Source organism: Ceratotherium simum, chromosome 13 (assembly GCF_057802395.1).
Source record: "Ceratotherium simum simum isolate JZ-2026a chromosome 13, ASM5780239v1, whole genome shotgun sequence".
NCBI classification, from domain to species: domain Eukaryota; kingdom Metazoa; phylum Chordata; class Mammalia; order Perissodactyla; family Rhinocerotidae; genus Ceratotherium; species Ceratotherium simum.
In genome coordinates this window covers 46,885,620-46,905,077 of record NC_141912.1, presented here as the reverse complement: position 1 = coordinate 46,905,077, position 19,458 = coordinate 46,885,620, and the positions used below count along the sequence as shown (strand labels likewise).

General features: G+C 42.3%; 1 protein-coding gene across 2 annotated transcripts in view; it reads left to right on the top strand.

Moving 5' to 3' along the window:
- The first annotated feature begins 7,389 nt into the window (after positions 1-7,389).
- Positions 7,390-19,458, top strand: part of PLA2G7 (phospholipase A2 group VII) — a 37,933-nt gene continuing 25,864 nt past the window's right edge. The window contains exon 1 of one of the 2 annotated variants that reach the window (XM_087438687.1): positions 7,390-7,769. The gene's annotated coding sequence lies outside the window, so the exon portion shown is untranslated. The remainder of the gene's footprint in view (positions 7,770-19,458) is intronic. The other variant, XM_004424049.3, reaches the window with a different exon arrangement.

The window sequence follows — 19,458 nt, the reverse complement described above, 5'->3', positions numbered from 1 at the left end:
CTCTGCGTCTATTGAGATGACCATGTGGTTTTTATTCTTTGTTTTGTTGATGTGATGTATCATGTTGATTGATTTGTGGATGTTGAACCATCCCTGTATCCCTGGTGTAAATCCCACTTGATCACGGTGTATGATCTTTTTAATGTATTGCTATATTTGGTTTGCCAAAATTTTATTGAGGATTTTTGCATCTATGTTCATCAGCGATATTGGCCTGTAATTTTCTTTCTTTGTATTGTCTTTGTCTGGCTTTGGTATCAGGGTGATGTATTATATAGCCTTTTGAACTGATACTACAGAGGTGTATTTATTGGCTTGGTAAAATGTTAATGTTATATTGCTAAGTTAAAATAGAATCTTATCAAAATGACCAATAATTTAGTATCTGTGTATGTACTTGTTTATGTGAAGAAAAGCTTAAAAGATATACACTGAATTTGTATTAAACAACATTTTTCCTATAATGACCATGTACAACTTGTGTAAACAAAAGAAACATTTTGTAATTGTCAAGGGTAGAGTTTTTGGGGACCTTTGTTAGCATGGTAACAGCAGGAACGGGAAGGAGGGAATTGATGACATTGCACATGTAGAATCAAATAATTTGTCAGCTGGATAAAGCAGCCGGGTGACTGTGAATCATAGTGCCACTGAGAAAAACCTGGGAGTCTTGGACCTAGCACAAAGCCTCCTGTGTCTTGATAGAGGTTAGCGGGGGTGTTATCCATGACTTGCGCAAAGAAAATCGTCCTGGTGACAGGGTTTGGCAAGCTAGATCATACAGTCCAGTTACTGAATGCATACAAACAAGTCAGTTATGACATCCACTGTTCCAGAGTCTCTAAGTAAACCAACTCTACAAAAGGCATTAAGACGCTGCCAAGGAGGAGTGAAGACTAAGCTTGGCATTGGATAATGAATTTTGGAATTGGCTAAAATATTGAATAAAAGATTCTTTATCTTCGGTCTACTTTAGAAACTTAGAGGCTTGACCATCTGGGACCTGTCGTCCTCTGGAAGTGTTTCACCTCTGAAGTCTTATGCTTCAAATTCCATTCTCTGAGTGTGACATCCTACCTTTCCACTTCTGTCACTCTGCCTCAGGGTAGGTTCTTCCAACCCACTCAAATCACCAGTATTTTTCAGTTTCTCTTGTTATTCATGTTACGTATGTATGTGTGTATTTATATATATAAATTCTGTTTCCCATAGGTGTGTGTGTATATACATATATTTGTGTATTATATATATGTTTCTACATATATATACATCTATATATATCAAGTGCTTGCCCAATATTTACAAGCAATTTACATGCATTATCCCTTTTTAATCTTCACTGCAATCCTGTGATAGTAGTGCTATTATTTCTATTTTACAGACTAGGAAACTGAGGGGTTAAAATGCTATGTAACTTGCCAAAGGCCTTAGAACTAGTAAAGATAGAACTGGATTCAAGCCCAGGTTTATCTGACTCAGCACTCTTAATTACTCCACTTAACATCTGGAAAAATATCTGGAAGATATGTACCAAATGTTAAATAATTACCTAATGAGGTTGGGGTTATTTTAAATTATTTTTTAATTTTTATTATTTTTCTTTCTATTTTTATTATTTTGTTTTGTTTAGGTTTTTAAAAATACAAATGTATTACATCTTAACTAGAAAAAAAAGTCTCTTTTCAGATTACCATCAATTCCCTCGTTTTCTTTGCTGTTGGCCAATTACTCTTCTAGTTCGCAAGCCCAGATAACCCCCTTCTCTGGTCTTGTTCCTGGACTGATGAAGGTCATCAGGGAAAGCAGATCATCTGACAGACTGACTCCATGACTAACTTCCGGCCACCATGGGGCTCAGAAAGGGTCAAATATCCTGGGGCAGATCCCATCACCATCCCCCAGATTTTCACTCTCCTCGTGCTTTCTCTCACGCAGGCTACAACCATGTCTCTTTCCTTTTCTTCTCCATAAAATGTCTTAAAATAATCTACAGCTATCGTCTTTGTACCCTCATATTTGCTCCTTACTGACTCCCTGCCTTCATCCCTCTGTTATATTAAAATTGTCTTTAGGGTTCACCAATGCTTCCTAAGTGCTAAATCCCATAGCCCTTTCTTCAGTCTTCATTGATTCTATCTAATCAACAGTGTTGATCACACTTATCTTTTTTTTTTTTTTTTTGGTGAGGAGATCAGCCCTGTGCTAACATCTGCCAATCCTCCTCTTTTGTTGCCGAGGAAGACTGGCCCTGGGCTAACATCTGTGCCCATCTTCCTCCACTTTATGTGGGACGCCACCACAGCATGGTTTGCCAAGCAGTGGGTCGGTGCACCCCTGGGCCGCTGCAGTGGAGCACGCGTACTTAACCACTTGTGCACCAGGCCTGCTCCTCATACTTATCTTTTAAAACTCTTTTTCCCCTTGACTTTTATAGAGCTTCTCTCTCCCATTTTTCATCCTCACTTTGACCAACCTTTGACATTTTCATTCACTAGCTCCTCCTCCTCCCATCTTCCATGAATGTGATGTTCTTTAGAATTCTATCTTCTACCTCTGCTCTCTCTAAAAACTCTCAATGGCCAATCCCACGCACTCTCGGCACTTTCACTTCCAAACAAACAACTTCTGTCCAGGTCTCTACACTGAGATTGAGATCTGCGTAACTAACCACCCATGAGATGGTTCCACCCAGAAGTATGCTAACTCACTACAGGGGGAAAATGTCCCACTTTGTAGTGTTCGCTGATTTCTATGGCATGAAGTCTCTACATGGCTGATTTTAAGCTATCAGCGTGAAGTCACTGAATACAGAGTTGGAAAGAAATGTGCACAGGTGGCTCTGTTGAGCAGGAATAACTCAACTCCACACACCACTTGCTCCGCCTGGTATCCAAGGGCAAAGTCTCTTAAACATTTTTTTGGCAAATGGTAGAAAATACATTTTACGTCAGTTACATACATATGTACGCAATGGAAATAAAAGTTCTATGAAACAACACATAACCTTACCATGTGATGCACTTTAAAATTTATCTTGTTCCATTTCATTAAAAGATACTTGTCTCAAATCACCAAGTAGATTTCATAAGCCATTAATGGTTCAAGACCCACAATTTTTATAACATTGTCCTCAGGTCTTTCAAACTCAATATACACAGAATTGCGTTTATTAACTCACTTCTACAACCTGTTCCTTTTCCCTATTTTCCTTTCTCAGTTATTGGCTCTATCATCTGCCTGGTTTCCCCAGCTAGAAATCTCAGGGCCATTTTGGACTCATCCCCCCTCTTTATCCCTCACGTCCATTTCTGCCTTGTTATATCTCTCAAGTAGATCCTCCAATCTCAATTCTTACTGTCGCTATCCTGTTTTATATCATCACCTTTCACTTAATAGCCTCCTAATTCACACCTTGTTTTTGGTTTCTGCAATCTCAACTCATCTTTTTTTCAGTATAAAATTTTCTTTCAAAAATAAGCAACACTATTGCTCTGCTCGAAAACTTTGATGGCTCCCCATGACCCTCAAAATATTTTTCATTCATTCAGAAAACATTTATTGGGCAACTACTGTGTGCCAGGCCCTGTATTGGATGCAAAGTAATAAAAATGACTCAGTTCCTGTACTCAAGGAACTCATAGTCCAAACTCCACTGCATGATTCAGAAGACTCACTTTTTCATCCTTCCCTTCTGCTCCATCCTATCTATATACCCGATGCTCTTGGCACAGTGGAGAACTTGACATTCTCAAAGTATGTCATTCACTTTAGGCCCCTGGGCCTTGCTCATTCAGTTCCAAATTCTGTAGCTTGCTCTCCCTCTCTTTCCTCCAGATGAACTCCTACCCATTCTTGAAAGCCACTGTCTCGGCTAAGCTTTCCTTTTCACAAATTCCTATTCTTAAAAAGTTTTAAATATTTAATCAATGGTATCACACACATACTCCAAATAGTTAAATAGTACTGAAATACTAAAAGAGAAAACCCAGAGTCTCCCACCTCAGCCCATCCCAACCCTAGTCCAATTCTCCAAACATAATCACTCTTAACAATTTCTGTTTTTAGATTTCTGGTGGTGATCTCCATGTCTCCAGAATAATATGCCATATTATCATTTCTTGGTGTATCATCTTAGGGACTATCTATCTTGTTTCTGCTAGAAAAGTGAGCATTTAGCTCATATACACACTGGTCGTGTCTTTTCCTGCCCCTAACCCTCCTAATAGACTTACATCTCTATACTCAGGCCCTCCACTGCTCTGTCTTCTGCAAAGTTACTATGCATCCAGACTTTCATCTCCTCTTCTACCAACTATGGACAGTATCTCTTGACTCGCAACTTTCTAAAATGAGACCCTTAGTAACCAAACCTTCTCTCCACCCTGCTCCCCACTTCCACCTCCTTCTACCTACCTATCTTTACTTTTACATTTAAAAAATTGATCATATTTACATTCCCTGGTATAATCATAGTTAATTCTTCTTTGGCTTCTTTTATTCTAAAAGTTGAAACCAATAAGCAGTATTTCCACTATTAGACTATGTGACTATTGTTCCCTGCAGTCTAGTGGAGCATTCTGATCATACTTTCTTCTCTGGGTCATTCAGAGAAGTATATTTTGGATTTCATGTTTAAATGTAGTCTCCGTATTTAGATACCACCCAGTAGGTCAAAGTCAATCCATTGTAAGTTGCATCACACTTGTATGATGCCTTTCCTAGACATTTCTCCCTTGGAGTTCCTAGTTTTAACTTTAGTTTTTTTATTTTAAACTTAAATAATTTAATCTTTTAATTTTTTTCCTTTGTATTCTGTCACCTCCTAAGAGTCTCAAGGGTGTCCAAGTTCCCAATCATACTTTCAGTTTTATTGAATCTCATTTTTTACTCCAGCTTATTTACTTCAATCAGGATGGGTTAGTTTCTGGGCCTAGGCACAGTTGCCATCCTGGGACTTCCCTCCTCTGGTCTTCTGGATTGAAGCATTTTTTCCTTAAATCCTGTGCAGTGAGGATGACTTTGACTTCCACTCCTTCCAAGGACAACTAATAACTCACTTCTCCAAACTCCCACAGTCCTGTACGTACCTAAATGGGGTAGCACTCGATGTTATTTCCTTAGACCCTGGGCATGGACCGTGTCTTATTCATCCTTGAAATGTCACCTGACAAACGGCCCTCAGTAAACCCAATTTGAAAACACTATTGAGCACATTATTACTATTTAATCCAATATCTTGATTGAGGGGAGAGTCATCACTTTTGCTCATATTGAAGAGTAAATAAGCACTTCTGTGTTGATGAGAAATGGGAGTAAGAGTTAAAGAGATAAGAAATAGATCAACAAAGAATCAACTTATAAACACAAGTATATTATTTTTTCTTCACTACATAAAACTAAACCAGGGCCGGCCCTGTGGCTTGGCGGTTAAGTGCGTGCGCTCTGTTGCTGGCGGCCCGGGTTTGGATCCTGGGTGCGCACCAACGCCCCACTTCTCCGGCCATGCTGAGGCCGCGTCCCACATACAGCAACTAGAAGGATGTGCAGCTATTACATACAACTATCTACTGGGGATTTGGGAGGGAAAAAAATAAATAAATAAAATTATGAAAAAAAAAAAAAAAACTAAACGAAACCCATATCAGACCCACCTTATAATCAGTATGTCTGTGCAAACTTGCCATCCTTTTGAAATGTGAGGCCTATTCTTTATTGATTTATTAATTTCACTGAACTAGGGTTGCCAGGTAAAATACAGGATGTCCAGTTAAATTTGAATTTCAGATAAACAACAAACAATTTTTTAGTTTAAGTATGCTCTAAATATTGCATGGAACATGCTTATACTAAAATCTTTTTGTTGTTTATCTGAAATTTAAATTTAACTGGGTGTCCTGTAGTTTCATTTGCTAAATCTGGCAACCCCACACTGGGTATCTTCTCAAGGCAATAACCTGCTAACGCCAACCACTCTGAGATCATCAGAGAATATGATCTGGTGACGATGGGAGAAGGCATAGAGCTGGCGTTGAGAGAAATGAATGAAATATTTCATACTTGCCTTAAAGACCTGCTTTTGAGCCAGCCCTGGTAATCTAGTGGTTAAGATTTGGCACTCACCACCGTGGCCTGGGTTCGTGGCCTGGGTTCGTTGCCCGGGTTCCTTTTCCGGTCGTGGAACCACACACCCATCTATCAGTTGTCATACTGTGGCAGTAGCTCACACAGAGAACTAAACTAACAACTAGGATACACAACCATGCACTGAAGCTTAAAAAAAAAAGACCTGCTTTCAAAGCCCACCACCTTTTTAGGTGTGATGTTGAGTCTCCTACTTCCTTGTCTGCTCTTAAGGTCAAAGGGAGGCGGTCCTTAGCGACCTCTTGGGTAGGGCATAATGTACCCTTTTAGATTACTATTCTGGGGCAATTTGTTTCACAGGAGGTTACAGGAAAATGTCATTAGGCTGGTAGAGTTTGATTTAGATTTTCATCTATTGTTGGGTTTAAATAAGTCACTGCTTCTTTAAAGATATTAATATTAGATGCCAGTGCGAATGTTTCCCATGTGCCAGGCTCCCATGTCCTAAGCATTTCACATGCATTTGTATTTCATTCTCACATGGTGCCTCTGACTGATATACTTTATCTCCACGCTACCTATGAGGAAATTGAGAAGCAGGAAGGATGAAGAACTTGCCCAAGGTCACACCACTAACAAGTGGGAGAAACGAGTGATAACCCATGCCTTTTTACTGCAGAGTCCTATAGAATAAAAATAAAATTTATTTTAAATATCTTTACATATATTTTAATATATATAAAATGTTAATATATTAAAATTTGTTTCTAATATCTACAGTTCTGTCACTTTATCAAAAAACTAAATCGCTATTTAAACAATACAAACTTTAATAATGTCACACATAAATTTCAAGTTATTTTCCCTGAGTCTCTAACTGAAGCTTTAATGAATATGTTTTTATTACAAAGTGGATTGAGGAGAAACCACAGGAAAATGACGGAGGAAATTTCAGTTAAACCCCAAATAAATGCGAGAAACTGAGCAAGGAAATGGGCCCTTCTTACACCATTTTCCCCGAAGTCATAAATACTCTTCCTGACTGCTTTTCATTCTATATCCACAGAGAAATGAAACTAACGCAGTGGCTGGCTTTCCAATCCGGAGCACAGTCCGCATAATTTCTAGCGTTGGCATCCAACGTACAAGGTACCAAAATGCGGAATGCGCAGGGCATTTCAGGTTACAGATGGGAGGAGAGTAACTCGGAATTGAGGGAAACAAGCACAGTTGGCTGGATGTGGGGAGAATTACGCAGGGAACAGATCTGATCGGAATCGAGACTGAGAACAGGAACTGGGGGGCAGAGCACCCGCCCCAGGCGCTGTCTGGATCCATCCCGGGGCGGGTTAAGTTAACCCGCGGGTGCGGGTTGCGGGACCCTGGTGCCGGGGAGAGTGTCGGCTGCGCTTTAGCACGCTCGCGTCCCAGTCTGCCTCTGCTTGTGGGAGGCCGGTGGCCACACGCTCCTCCCGGGTCACTCCTCCCCCAGCGCCGGGAGGAGAGGGTCGGGGCGATAAGACCGCGCCGGGCGGACGGAGGGCAAGACCGCGCGCAGCCCCGCGGCCACGGAGACTGCGGCGCCGGCAGCGAGGAGCAGTCGGGGCTGGCGCGCTCCCGTCGCCTCGCTGCGCCGCGGAACGCGTCCTGGGGCCCCGGTTCCTGCGAGCAGCTCAGCACAGCGCCGGGTGAGGAGGGACCCCGGGGCGAGGCGGGACCCCAGGGGAGGGGAGGCGCGGGGCGAGCTGCGCTCGGGCTGGAGGCGGGGGCCCCGGGAGTGGCGGCGGGCTGGGGGGATGGGGCAGCTGGACCCTCACCCGCCCTCCCGGCTGGTCCTGGGCTCCTCATCCCCGCTGCCCTCGGAACCGCGCTGGGGTCGTTGTGGGGAGCGTGATGGAATTGGAACCTAGTTCTCCCAAACCTTTTCCTGAGGAAGCAGCCCTAAGAATTCGGTGCCGAGAGGGAGAATCAGGCCAGGGGAAGAGGGGACGCAGGGAGTTTTCTCATCTGTGGGTCTCCCCCTGGGATAAAATAAACACCTCCCTTTGGGGAGTTTGGCTTCTTCCGGAGCCCAGTTCTGAGTAGCTGCTGTAGGACCAGAATTTTAAAAACACAGCAATACCGCCCCTGCTCTGCTCTCTTACTCCACACGTCCCAGAGCTCCCCCCTGGCGGCCGATAAGATCAAGACTCCTCTACCCTGAGTCAGCAAGGAGGCTTGTTTTTCAAAGGTCAGAGAAAACCAGAAAGCAGAGAACATTCTCTTCCCCATCCTCCCCTGGAGCTTCTAGTAGAAGTTTCTATCTCCAAAGACGAAGAGGTCAGGCTTTCATTCAGACCTGTGGTTCTTGGGGTTGCTACAGAGGTGTTGGGGAAGGAGAAGGAGAGGTGTGTGGGGCGCATAAAGGGGAGCCTGCCTCCTTTAAAGGATATGTGAGTTGAGGTTTGGGAGGGATTTGTGTTAAGCAGTCAGTCTTGCACAAGTTACCTTTGACCCAAATGAAAATACTGAGCTGGGAGACTGGCGTATGAGTAGGAGCTGGAAAATGTATCCCTTAAAGTGTTGACGATCCCAAAAGGCTCAGGACCAAATCTTGGGCTAACGCTGAACTCAGGGATCAGAGCATTAAGTCCATAAGAAGGAGATGGCCTTCTGGTACCACGAGGCACTGGTGAGGTGCCAGCCCCCGGGGCAGCTTTCCTCACAGAGGGAATTCTGGTGGCCCTGCAGAAGCTAGTGAGAGAGCCCACCGACTTGGCATTTTCCGGCCTGCCCACTTCTGCTCATGGTATGTGGGCTCTGAGGGTTCTCTCCCTTCCCCAGACGTTTGTGCAGGAGTTGCTGCTGTGGATGACATGGCAATGCTCTTCATTGAACTGAATTCTACGTACTGAAGACTGATACCACAGTCTGTCGCCGTAGACTATCACTAAAGCTGTCACTGTCTGTAGAGCCTCTGAGAGAGGAGTAGTAGTTGGGAGGGATATTAATCTGGTTCAGCCACTCATTTTACAGTTAAGAAATCTCTTCTGAGGTGTGAGAGGGCTTGCCCAGCACCCGGAGGCGTTTCTTGCAAACAGAACCCTGGGCAGCTGGTTCCTCATTTCCTCCCGGTTGTATGTCTGTGCCCTTTGCACTTCAGTAGTGAGGAAGATGCATCCCCTCACCTGGTTGAGTTTGCAGACAATACCATTTACCATGCTCTTTGAGGCTCTCTCAGCAGAGAGCATTAAGGGAAGTGCTAACTGGGTACCTGAGCAACTGGAATGGGACCCCTGGGAATGTCAGCTGGAATTTAGGAATCTATATTCCTTTCCCTGACACCCCAGAAAATGGATATTTCCTGGAAAGAAAGGTGATCATTAGGTTATTTATAACTTGGTTCATCTCAGTCCTGATTTTTTTTTTCAAGACCCATGATAATTGGCCTGACTGACCTCTTGAGAAGTTGAGAAATTTCCATAAAAAATGAAGCATTGAAGAGAAAGTATTGAGTGAAGAGAAACTGAAGGGGAGCACTTAGCTCTAAAATCATATTGTTCCAGAATTCTGAGGAAGCTTTGTGGTTTGATGGGATGGATAGCGGGTTCTTACTACCTTTCTCTATGAAGCTAGGCACCTGTTCTGTGCCCTCACTGTCACTTTGCTCCATTTTACAAGTATGACTCATAACACAGTAATAGAAACAGTCTAGTGTATATAGGCTTATAGGTTATTGGAAGAATGAACTTAGCAGTTGAGGAGAAAGAAAAAGTCTACGATAAGAGTAGATACTTGACTGAATTAAGTGAGCTCATTGATTCCTAATACAAGCTTTGTTCATTCCTTCATTGGCTTCAAGAAATATTTACTGAGCACTTACTGTGTGCCAGGCACTGAGTATAGAGCAGTGAAAAGATAGATACAGTCTCTGCTCTCATGGAGTTCACGTTCTAGAATCGAGGGATGAGCAAGGTAAATTCAGATAGTACTAGACGTTTTAAAGAAAAGGAAACAGAGTGCTGTGGTGAGTATTGTGGTGTGTGTGTGTGTGAGAGAGAGAGAGAGAGGGAGAGGGAGAGAGAGAGATGGACAGGTGGGAGGGGCCCAGCTTCTTGGATTGGGTTCTGAGGAGAGGCTTTTCTGAGAGATGGCCTTGAGATGGGCCGGCACTTTCAGTGGAGGGAACCACAGGTACACAGTCCTGGGAGCAGGCTCCGTGTGTTCCAGGCACGGTTGGAAGGCAGTGTGGTGGAGAAGGTGAGGGAGGAGGAGAACTGAGGAGTGAGGTGGAGGGGCAGGGCCCGCTCATGCAGAGCCTGGTAGGCCCAGGCAAGCAGCCTGATCTTTGAGTGCAGTGGGCAGCCAGAAGCAGAGGAGTGACGTGATAGATTTACATTTTTTCAGAGGTTAGTTGGGGTGCTAGGGGCGAATAGATTTTAGGGGGAGAAGAGAAGAGACAAGGAGACCAGCTCTGGGTTTATTGATGGTGATCTAATGGAGGGAGGTAGCACTAGGTGGGCGGAAGCTATTTTTGAAGGTAGAGTGGGGAGTTACTTAATGTTTCTCTCTCACATTTGTCCTCTACATAATGGGGATGACATTCCTGCATCTGGCCCACTTATCTTGTAAAAAACAAATAAGCTAGTGGATGTGCTCTTGAGGGTAATGTAAGATTTTAGTACTATTATTACTTGCTAATATCGTGTTGCTTTGAATTCCCTGTGCTTCATTTTCAGAATTTTTATAATAAATTTCAGTGTTATTTTATTCTTTTCAATAAATATATATACATGGAAAATATTTTGCTCTTCTCAGAGCATTGGAAAACCTTAACTAAGAGTTACATCATAGAATGCAGTGCAATTAATGCTAAAATAATAGCTGGCTTACTTTTGAAAGTTGAATGTGATCAGGTAAAATTCAAGAAAGAATATTTGACGCTGGGAATTGGAAAAATTACAAAAAAATAGTTAGCAGCTTTGCCTTTGTCCTGGATACGGCCGTGCAAAGATATCTGTGAGTAAAAAGATCTGTTGGTAATTGAAAATCGATATGTGGCAGTGGTGTTTTCTGGAACGGGCTGTGAACCAGAGTAGAATAGGATTGTTTCCCTTAGTGAAGCATTCTCTCTCAGATGAAACGCGTGAACTTTTCCTAGTTGATCGCTAACTAAATTTGAGAGGGCCAGGGAAGAGAGTCGCAGTTGTTTACCAACTAGGGTAGGGATGACCTCAGCCATAGGACAACTAATGGCCACAATGAAGCAACCCTGTTTCTCTTTCCTGTCTCATTTTGATGTGCAATTTGCTAGAGGGAGATGCATCTGTTGGGAGGCAAATAGAGGCTCTTCCTACTTTGCGTTGTGTGCAGTGGAAGACTCAGCTCTTAGTGACTTAATGATCTCTCACTTATCTTCTCTTGCCAGACTCTATTAATTATTTATTGGTCAGTGCATCTGAATTTCAGCTTGAAGTGGCCAGTCTGGTGATTCAAATTGCAGACAAAATGTGACAGTAATTCTGGGGTCTGTACAGTTTCTCTTCTGCCATATTTACCATCTTAGTCCCTCAGGGTTGGATGTGGTGGGGCATCTTGAAGGGAGAGGTTACAGTTTCTCCTGGAGGCCACTAATCTATTCTGTTTGACTTATATAATATTTTGAAATGTTGAATTAGCTGCTATCCTTTAAAAATCAGTAGATTTTACATATAAATATGGTTTCCCAGCTTCTGTTGAAAAAAAAAAAGATCTAGTAACCTGGGGCTCTCATTCCTACATGTCGGCAGTCAACTGGAGTTAGAGGGATGCTACTCCCTTTCAGATGGTCCCATTTGCCACAGTCCCCACCATGACTTTTTCTATTACACAGGTACTGTTTCACTTATTTAAGTTACCTGGCTGGCCCTTGTAGACTTCTGATATTACACCTCAGGTTTGGGGTTGTCTAGTCCAGCATGTCCATTCCACTTTCACCGTCATCCGATACCATCATCCAGTGCAGGAATCCCGTCTTCAGTTTCCTTGCTGGTAGTCCCCAGATTTGTGCTCCTCCTATAGAGACAACGCGGTAATTGTTGACAAGCTCTTGCTAAGGGCGTTCTGCAGTCTGGGTCCACATAGAACATGTTTCCTTTCCATAGAACTGTAGCTGTCATGTGCCATCTGGGTTTTCCCCAGAGTAAACATCCCTGGTTCCTTCAACAGCTCCTCATGTGACTTGCTGCTTTGTTCCCTCCTCAGTCTGGTTATTGTTGGCTTTATTGTCTTTTTGAATAAACTTTTATTTATTAAAGTCCTTAAAGCCCCACCAGTTCAATAAGATGTGATTTCACTGGTTGTAGAATGTACCAGTAGGCTTCCAGTATGGCAGCAAACTGCCCAGTGATCTTAGATAACTTTGAACATTTATGATCTTAAAGCTGTATAGGGCAGCAGACATCTGGACATTTGCAAACTAGATGCAGATGAGTTCCCGTTTTCAAAATGTGAGTAGAATCAATTAATTTTATTTTACTTTCAGCTGTTAAGTACTTGTAGTTTTAAATGGCTATTCTATTAAATTGCTTCCACAATAGAGAATTGCTTCTTCTTCTGCTTTTTTTGACCCTGTCTCTTTTCTTAGGTTGTGAAATGATTACACAAGAGTCGTATCTACTGTGCCCAAGATAAGGGGGCATTAGACACTTTTGCAGAAGTCACTTGAGTGTTATACATTTGAGATAATATCCAGATTAAGCTTTGATTCCATTAGCTAATATGGTAGAGAGAAAATAATGTTAATAGAGAAGGCATTATCTTTTCTCTTTCCTAGCTTCAATATTAGCAAGTATTAAGTAGGAAATTTTTGCTGATGCTTTTAAAAGGAATCATGTGTCTTAGATAAAGATGGAATCTCAGCGTCCAGCCACATTCGTGCACCCATCCGTTTTCAGCACCCCTGGCAGGGGACCAGTTGGCAGTGTTTGAATCCTTCTCATCACAGAGAACTCTCTCTGCATTGTGAGGTTTACATCCCAAATGGCCTGACTATTAAAAAGTTCTCCTTTGTGTTGACCAGGCATCTGCCTCCCTATAGCCTGTTTCAGAATAAAATAAATATTTCTTCCTTATTAAACAAGGATATAGTTTCTCTAGCATCCCCTTAGGCCAAGATTTCTTAATCTCAGCATTCTTGACATTTGGGGCCAAATATGTCTATGTTGTGGTGTCTGTCCTGTGCATTGTAGGATGTTTAGCAGCATCCCTGACCTCTACCCACCAGGTGCCAGAAGCAGTCTTCTCCCAGTTGTGACAACCAAAAATGTCTCCAGACATTGCCAGATGTCTTCGGGGGGGCAAAATTGCCCCGGTTGAGAATCACTGCTATAGGATGATGTTCTAGCTGCCTTTAGCCTGTTTCAGATTGAAGTAAATATTTTTTTCCTTATCAGACAAGGGTATAGTTGCTTAAAAATATTGCTTCTAGAAAAAAGTATGAGGTCATTTATATCTAATGGTGAACAGGAGTTTTTACTAGTTCCTGAGCAGGGGAGAAAATGGGTGTAAAGTTATAGAGATTTGGACTTTCAAAGTTACACCTTTATGTAATTTTTGAATTTTTAAGCAGGGAATATGTAACACTAATGTAAAATACGAACGACAGGTACCGCAATAAAAAAATAGTAATAAATTGCTTAGAAATCAGGGCTGGAAGATTGACAATCTCCTGCCTTCATCCTATTTAAAATATCCAAAGCAGAAGATTTTGTCTTCTTCCTCAATCATTCAGTTTGGTATTGGGTCAATTTTGAGATATTTAAAGGACTTTCTTTGACTTAAGTTGAAAGTTAATTGGCCTATTGCAATCTGGTCTCATTCCGTAACTTTATATGCTCTGTATTAGTTTTCTATTACTGCTGTAACAATTTATCACAAATTTATTGGCTAAAAGCAACACTAATTTATTATCTTACAGTTCTGTAGGTCAGAAGTCTAACACGGTCTCACTGGGCTAAAATCAAGGTGTCTTAGGGCTGCACCCCTTTCTGGAGGCTCTAGGGGAGAATCTGTCTGTCTCCTTACTTTTTCCAGATTCTAGAGGCCACCCATACTCCTTGGCCCATGGCCCCCTTCTTTAGTCTTCAAAGCCAGCAATGGTGGGTTGAGGTCTTCTTTCTCTTACCACTGACTTCCTCTTCTGCACCCTCTTCCACTCTTAAGGACCCTTGTGATTACATTGAGCCAACCTGGATAATCCAGGACAAACTCCCTATTTTGAAGTCAACCAATTAGCATCCTTAATTTTCCTTTGCCGTGTAATGTAACATATTCACAGGTTCTGGGGATTACGATGTGGACATTTTGGGGGGAAGGTGAGTATCATTATTCTGCCTGCCATATATTCCCATTCCAAAAATTAATCAGAAAGAATTTGAGAGAGAGTGCTGATACTTGTGAAAGAGCATTTTCTTTCTTTTTATGAATAACAGAAGAGTTAAGGCACATGCCCTAATATCTTGCCAGGACTAGGTTTTACTCGGATTTGTCATCAGATTTGATGGAAATTCTGGACTTGAAAGTGGACATTTTACCTATTGGTTTGTCTTTTGTTTCAAAAAGAAATGATGCCTGATGAGAATTTAACAGTGACAGACAAAGAGGGGAAAACAGGATTAGCAGAGGTTATGGTAGCGTGCGGAGATCTTAGCTGAGATTTGAAGCGAAACTGTGGTTTCAGTGGTAGACACGAAGCCCACAGAAGAAAGGCAGAAGATGATACCAACTTTTCAGTGGGTTTAAATAGAATGTGTTCTCTGAGCTCTGATTTAAAGGCCTTCTTCATCTGCCAGGATGATATTTTATTGTGGTCAAGGAGCCAAAACTGAAGAAAATAATTTTCAGGCTTTACTATTTAAAAAAATTGTTGATTTTTTAAAGTAAATATTCTCATTGATTTAAAATATTGGAAAAGAGAAAAGTAAAAAGAAGGATAAAAAAATTACCTTTAGGGGCTGGCCCAGTGGCACAGTGGTTAACTTCACGCTCTCTGCTTCGGTGGCCCTGGGTTCACTGGTTCGAATCCCAGGCACGGACTTACACAACGCTCATCAAGCCATGCTGTGGCGGCATCCCATATACAAAATAGAGGAAGATGGGTACAGAGGTTAGCTCAGAGTGAATCTTCCTCAGCAAAAAGAGGGAGATTGGCAACGGATGTTAGCTCATTGCTGATCTTCCTCACCAAAAAAAAAACAAAAAAAACTAAAGGTATTTTTTTTTTTTTTTTTTTTTTGGTGAGGAAGATCAGCTCTGAGCTAACATCCGTTGCCAATCCTCCTCTTTTTTCTGAGGAAGACTGGCCCCGGGCTAACATCCATGCCAATCTTCCTCCACTTTATGTGGGATGCCGCCACAGCATGGCCTGACAAGCAGTGGGTCGGTGCACGCCTGGAATTCGAACCCCAGGCCCCCAGCAGCGGAGCACACTTAACCACTATGCCACGGGGCCGGCCCCCTCTTTAGTATCTAAGCATACAAACTTCTTCAAAAAAGATAAACTTTGTAAATATTTGTTTCTTTTTATTTATTTTGTTTCTTCTTATTCTTGTTGTTTTCTCCTTTTCCTCCTCCTTCCTTTTTTTTTATGTATCTGGGATCACAGATAATTCTCAACATATCATTTTACTTAAACATAAACGCTTCATGGTCATATAAACTCTTCTTAAATATCCTCTTAAAATTATTTATTAGTAAAGCAATACATTTTATTGTAAAATATGTGAAACAAGATGGGAAAAACACTCATAATTCCATCACTCTTATTATATTAATTAATAGTCTTATAGTATGAATTTTTATATGGCAGTTTTATATTCTTTTTTCAATTTAAATTGCATTGCACACAGTTTCCTAAGTCATAAAGGGTTATTTTGTAAATATCATGTTAATAACTGACTAAAATTCCGTTGGTGATATTCTCTTACTGTTTGACATTTGTAGCATTTCCCTATGTGTGTATGTGTGTGTATTGGCTCTTAAAATAGAGTTGGAATAAACACCGTAGTGCATTATGTTTTTAGGGTTTCAATTCCCTGTGTGTAAGATTTGTTTGTGTGCTGGTCTCAGAAATGTTGTGCAAAGGTCGAAGGATGTGGACAATTTAGGGCTTGCCAAATTGCCTTCCTAAGATCAATATACCTATTTATAACCCTACTGCAATTGCTGACTTTGCTTTGGTAAATTTTGCAGCGTTAAAGAATAGATAAGTCCTGTGTTCTCTGGCTTTTGGGTAATCAGTTTTTGCTCTGTCTGGCCAGTTAGAAAATTTTGTGTTAGCCAGTGGTGGTCATGGATTTTCATAGATTATGTTAATGAAGATGGCTGTATCAAGGTTGTTAGTGTTGTCGCCTTCGATTCTCCAGTTCTAAATGTCCAAAGTAAATATTAGCCTTTTCAGAGTCCTAGTTCTCAAATGTACATACCTTTCTAGTTAACTCATATCCCACAGTTGAGAAAAAGGCACTTTTCTGTGGAAAGAGAACTTGGAGAGTTCAAAAACGTCTTGTGAATTATTCCTCTGTGTTCAGATTCTGAATCCTCCATGGTCATCCTCTCAGAGATCTCAGTGACCATCAGAAGATAAAAGAGGCTAGTGTCCAGGGAAGCCAGGGACTTGCAGCCATTTATAGTAGTTCTTTGTTCAGAAAAGCAAGGAGCACTGTTTTCATTTTAGTGATATGGAAAATGGTTGGTGATATGTACCTAAAGGGTGTAATACTTCCATAGAGGATTGGTGGTTGCTTATAATAAAATCACATAAAACTGTAAAACAGCTTATATAAGAAATAAAGCTAGAGAAATGGATCAGAAACCAGAGAATGCATTATTAAGGGCCCACAGGGTACGTAGAACTGTGAGAAATCTAAAAAGATGAAAGGTATTGGATCTTTTTCAAGAGAAGCTTCAATCTATTTGGGGAAAGAAAATGGACAAGAAAACATTTTAAATGTTACAAAGTGACATGAATTAAATCCAGAGTAATAGTGTGGCATGAGCATGGCTCATGGGTGCTGAAGAGGCACTGGGGGAAGCTGATGTGGCCCTTGACTGAGCCAAGATTCCCTTGACTCAGGAAGGACGAGGCTGGAGCCTGGGACCAACAGCTGGTTATAGAGAGGAGGTGGCGACTTCTGGTCTGGTATTAAATTGAAGGCAAAGAGAAGCGCTTCCCGAGGGTGAGTAAGCCTGGTGTTCTCTGTTTTCCTCTGAGAAGAATGTTTTCAGATCTTCAGTTGTAAGGAATAGGAGGACAGGGTGAAGGAGAGTGTATCCATTTAAGGGGAGAAGACTTGAACCCAGTGGGGAGAGGTGAGCTAAGGAGTGAAGAAGGGGCTGCCGTGAAATCACTAGGACATGGTATAGCTGAGCTGTAGCCTGGGGCCATAGCTGTGTTCAGTGAACAGGTTGAGGCTCCAGACCCCTCTACGGTACATCCCCTATAACCCCCAGAACACACACATGCACACACATAAGCACATATACACACGTCATTGGACTAAGGACACACAGGGACACCATTCTGCAGTGCCAGAGTCATTCTTGTGTTAATTCAGCAGATGTTCGTTGTACACCTGGTAGATGAAAGACGCTCACCGCTGGGTGCAGTGGGAAATACCACTACCTGGAGGACACAAGTCCACTCAGACGTAGTGCGAGCAAGGGTCTCTGTTCTGCTCTTGCTTCAACCTCCTTCCTCCCAACACCCACCTCCTAACATCCCCTTACTGATTCCTAGGCTTCATCACTCACAGTATCCTCTTTGTGAAATGCCTTCCTTCTTCTCTCCATCAACCCAGGTCAGTCTGCTAACGCTCCTCCTCTCTAGAGAGTCAGCTCCATCGTGACTTCTAGGAGGGCTTTCTTTCCATACCTTCCGGCACCACCCACCCCCAGAATTAACCATTCTCCTTTGTGCCCACACTGAACTCACTTCTATCAAAATATTTCAAACTCAAAATTGCATTTAAAAAATCCACGGCTCTCTCCAAGCCTCCTCAGCACTTAACCAAAGCAGGATTAAGACCTTTAGAGGCTACAAGTGCTACAAATACAATAGTATCCTCATTCTCTACATGTAATTCAAGATAAAGACAATACTAGGCAAAAAAACCCATAAAATTCATGTATATATTGATTTAGAGTAATTCATTTCTAGATTTTTCTGATTGAAATATTCTAAATAAATCCATCAAGACTGAAATTTTCCCATGGCCGTGGAGCCCCCGCTGTACTGTTTCCCTACATGGAGTTTGGTGTGCTTTGAGTAGAAGCCAGCCAGACATTTAGCACTCAATACTTGGCACAGGGACGTGCTTGGTAAATGTTCCAATGGGTGGATAGGTCAGTGGATGGTCTCGTGTATAGGCCGTTGGGGTACAATACATTGTGGGAAAAAGTAACCACCATAAGAGAGGTGCAAACAGTGCTGTGGGCATTGTGGGAAGGGACAGGTAGGGAAACTTGCAAGGGCATCATGGCAGAAGATCCCCAACTAGATTAACTAGAGAGTAAGATAAAAGTCAAGTGCAGTGATGCGTTCATGTCACAAGTTGAATATGTTCATAAAGAAGTCACATATCTTTGCAAACCTACCCAAACAAACAAACCCCAAGTATACTGTTAGATCACCTACTTGCTTAGCAAGAGAGCTCATAGTTTCAGTTATTTCTCTTAAAATAGATGGTTTTCCACGCTGTCCCATCTCCCAGGTAAGGTAGACAACTGCCTGTGTCTGCTTGCCCTTTGTGTACCCCGGAGGTTCTCAAGTGGGGGCATTTTACTTCCCCAGGGGACGCATGGCAATATCTGGAGACATTTTTGTTTGTTGAAACTGAGTAGGAGGGGTGCTACTACTGGTGTCTGGGGAGTAGAGGCCAGGGATTGCTGCTAAACATCCTACAATGCACAGGACAGTCCCCCACAGCAAAGGATTACCTGGTCCCAAATGTCAGTGGTGTGGAGGCTGAGAAACCGGATGGAGCCCGAGTCTGCACTACTGACGGTGCTTTGGCAACTCAGCAGGATAAAAATCGCCAACTTTCACATCACTGGGCTCTTTCCTTTCGTACAGTGTAGTCTCTAGGATCTAACTTATTTTGCTCCCGATGGAGCTAAGCTGGTTCCTGGTGAAGAAGGGAAAGGACATTCATTGAGAGCTGGTTTGTTGGCTCTGGGCTGGCATTTTCCCTCACCTCATCAACCCTGTGAGAGAGGTGTTAATCTCATTCCACTGATTAGGAGACTTAGGTTTCAGATGTGCAATGACTGGCCCAGAGTTGATCCTTCTCTTTGCAGACTCAGGCCCCTCCCGTTGCCCTTGGCAGCCTCAGCATTCCCTGTCCAGATCTCAACAGGAAC